Genomic DNA, 4,394 nt, shown 5'->3' on the forward strand with positions numbered 1-4,394 from the left:
CACCTCCATCCTGTCCTGTATCTGCTATTCCTGTACTGTACACAGCTCTACACTACATCTCCATCCTGTCCTGTAACTACTATTCCTGTACTGTACACAGCTCTACACTACACCTCCATCCTGTCCTGTATCTACTATTCCTGTACTGTACACAGCTCTACACTACACCTCCATCCTGTCCTGTATCTACTATTCCTGTACTGTGCACACAGCTCTACACTACACCTCCATCCTGTCCTGTATCTACTATTCCTGTACTGTACACAGCTCTACACTACACCTCCATCCTGTCCTGTATCTACTATTCCTGTACTGTACACAGCTCTACACTACACCTCCATCCTGTCCTGTATCTGCTATTCCTGTACTGTACACACAGCTCTACACTACACCTCCATCCTGTCCTGTATCTACTATTCCTGTACTGTACACAGCTCTACACTACACCTCCATCCTGTCCTGTATCTGCTATTCCTGTACTGTACACACAGCTCTACACTACACCTCCATCCTGTCCTGTATCTACTATTCCTGTACTGTACACAGCTCTACACTACACCTCCATCCTGTCCTGTATCTACTATTCCTGTACTGTACACAGCTCTACACTACACCTCCATCCTGTCCTGTATCTACTATTCCTGTACTGTACACAGCTCTACACTACACCTCCATCCTGTCCTGTATCTGCTATTCCTGTACTGTACACACAGCTCTACACTACACCTCCATCCTGTCCTGTATCTACTATTCCTGTACTGTACACAGCTCTACACTACACCTCCATCCTGTCCTGTATCTACTATTCCTGTACTGTACACACAGCTCTACACTACACCTCCATCCTGTCCTGTATCTGCTATTCCTGTACTGTACACACAGCTCTACACTACACCTCCATCCTGTCCTGTATCTACTATTCCTGTACTGTACACACAGCTCTACACTACACCTCCATCCTGTCCTGTATCTACTATTCCTGTACTATACACACAGCTCTACACTACACCTCCATCCTGTCCTGTATCTACTATTCCTGTACTGTATACACAGCTCTACACTACACCTCCATCCTGTCCTGTATCTACTATTCCTGTACTGTACACAGCTCTACACTACACCTCCATCCTGTCCTGTATCTACTATTCCTGTACTGTACACACAGCTCTACACTACACCTCCATCCTGTCCTGTATCTACTATTCCTGTACTGTACACAGCTCTACACTACACCTCCATCCTGTCCTGTATCTACTATTCCTGTACTGTACACAGCTCTACACTACACCTCCATCCTGTCCTGTATCTACTATTCCTGTACTGTACACACAGCTCTACACTACCCCTCCATCCTGTCCTGTATCTACTATTCCTGTACTGTACACACAGCTCTACACTACCCCTCCATCCTGTCCTGTATCTACTATTCCTGTACTGTACACACAGCTCTACACTACACCTCCATCCTGTCCTGTATCTACTATTCCTGTACTGTACACACAGCTCTACACTACACCTCCATCCTGTCCTGTATCTACTATTCCTGTACTGTACACAGCTCTACACTACACCTCCATCCTGTCCTGTATCTACTATTCCTGTACTGTACACAGCTCTACACTACACCTCCATCCTGTCCTGTATCTACTATTCCTGTACTGTACACACAGCTCTACACTACCCCTCCATCCTGTCCTGTATCTACTATTCCTGTACTGTACACAGCTCTACACTACACCTCCATCCTGTCCTGTATCTACTATTCCTGTACTGTACACAGCTCTACACTACACCTCCATCCTGTCCTGTATCTACTATTCCTGTACTGTACACAGCTCTACACTACACCTCCATCCTGTCCTGTATCTACTATTCCTGTACTGTACACAGCTCTACACTACACCTCCATCCTGTCCTGTATCTACTATTCCTGTACTGTACACAGCTCTACACTACACCTCCATCCTGTCCTGTATCTACTATTCCTGTACTGTACACAGCTCTGCACTACATCTCCATCCTGTCCTGTATCTACTATTCCTGTACTGTACACAGCTCTACACTACATCTCCATCCTGTCCTGTATCTACTATTCCTGTACTGTACACACAGCTCTACACTACACCTCCATCCTGTCCTGTATCTACTATTCCTGTACTGTACACAGCTCTACACTACACCTCCATCCTGTCCTGTATCTACTATTCCTGTACTGTACACAGCTCTACACTACATCTCCATCCTGTCCTGTATCTACTATTCCTGTACTGTACACACAGATCTACACTACACCTCCATCCTGTCCTGTATCTACTATTCCTGTACTGTACACAGCTGTACTATACACCTCCATCCTGTCCTGTATCTACTATTCCTGTACTGTACACAGCTCTACACTACACCTCCATCCTGTCCTGTATCTACTATTCCTGTACTGTACACACAGCTCTACACTACACCTCCATCCTGTCCTGTATCTACTATTCCTGTACTGTACACACAGCTCTACACTACACCTCCATCCTGTCCTGTATCTACTATTCCTGTACCTTACACCGCTCTACACTACACCTCCATCCTGTCCTGTATCTACTATTCCTGTACTGTACACACAGCTCTACACTACACCTCCATCCTGTCCTGTATCTACTATTCCTGTACTGTACACAGCTCTACACTACACCTCCATCCTGTCCTGTATCTACTATTCCTGTACTGTACACAGCTCTACACTACACCTCCATCCTGTCCTGTATCTACTATTCCTGTACTGTACACACAGCTCTACACTACCCCTCCATCCTGTCCTGTATCTACTATTCCTGTACTGTACACACAGCTCTACACTACCCCTCCATCCTGTCCTGTATCTACTATTCCTGTACTGTACACACAGCTCTACACTACACCTCCATCCTGTCCTGTATCTACTATTCCTGTACTGTACACAGCTCTACACTACACCTCCATCCTGTCCTGTATCTACTATTCCTGTACTGTACACACAGCTCTACACTACACCTCCATCCTGTCCTGTATCTACTATTCCTGTACTGTACACAGCTCTACACTACACCTCCATCCTGTCCTGTATCTACTATTCCTGTACTGTACACAGCTCTACACTACACCTCCATCCTGTCCTGTATCTACTATTCCTGTACTGTACACACAGCTCTACACTACCCCTCCATCCTGTCCTGTATCTACTATTCCTGTACTGTACACAGCTCTACACTACACCTCCATCCTGTCCTGTATCTACTATTCCTGTACTGTACACAGCTCTACACTACACCTCCATCCTGTCCTGTATCTACTATTCCTGTACTGTACACAGCTCTACACTACACCTCCATCCTGTCCTGTATCTACTATTCCTGTACTGTACACAGCTCTACACTACACCTCCATCCTGTCCTGTATCTACTATTCCTGTACTGTACACAGCTCTACACTACACCTCCATCCTGTCCTGTATCTACTATTCCTGTACTGTACACAGCTCTGCACTACATCTCCATCCTGTCCTGTATCTACTATTCCTGTACTGTACACAGCTCTACACTACATCTCCATCCTGTCCTGTATCTACTATTCCTGTACTGTACACACAGCTCTACACTACACCTCCATCCTGTCCTGTATCTACTATTCCTGTACTGTACACAGCTCTACACTACACCTCCATCCTGTCCTGTATCTACTATTCCTGTACTGTACACAGCTCTACACTACATCTCCATCCTGTCCTGTATCTACTATTCCTGTACTGTACACACAGATCTACACTACACCTCCATCCTGTCCTGTATCTACTATTCCTGTACTGTACACAGCTGTACTATACACCTCCATCCTGTCCTGTATCTACTATTCCTGTACTGTACACAGCTCTACACTACACCTCCATCCTGTCCTGTATCTACTATTCCTGTACTGTACACACAGCTCTACACTACACCTCCATCCTGTCCTGTATCTACTATTCCTGTACTGTACACACAGCTCTACACTACACCTCCATCCTGTCCTGTATCTACTATTCCTGTACCTTACACCGCTCTACACTACACCTCCATCCTGTCCTGTATCTACTATTCCTGTACTGTACACACAGCTCTACACTACACCTCCATCCTGTCCTGTATCTACTATTCCTGTACTGTACACACAGCTCTACACTACACCTCCATCCTGTCCTCTATCTACTATTCCTGTACCTTACACCGCTCTACACTACACCTCCATCCTGTCCTGTATCTACTATTCCTGTACTGTACACACAGATCTACACTACACCTCCATCCTGTCCTGTATCTACTATTCCTGTACCTTGTTATATAAGTTTGTCTTGGCCAGGTCTTGTGACGTTCCATTCTTTGTCTTTTTAG

This window comes from Phyllobates terribilis, unplaced genomic scaffold, assembly GCF_046119375.1.
Source record: "Phyllobates terribilis strain yellow unplaced genomic scaffold, ASM4611937v1 Scaffold_3781__1_contigs__length_70430, whole genome shotgun sequence".
Classification (NCBI taxonomy): Eukaryota; Metazoa; Chordata; class Amphibia; order Anura; family Dendrobatidae; genus Phyllobates; species Phyllobates terribilis.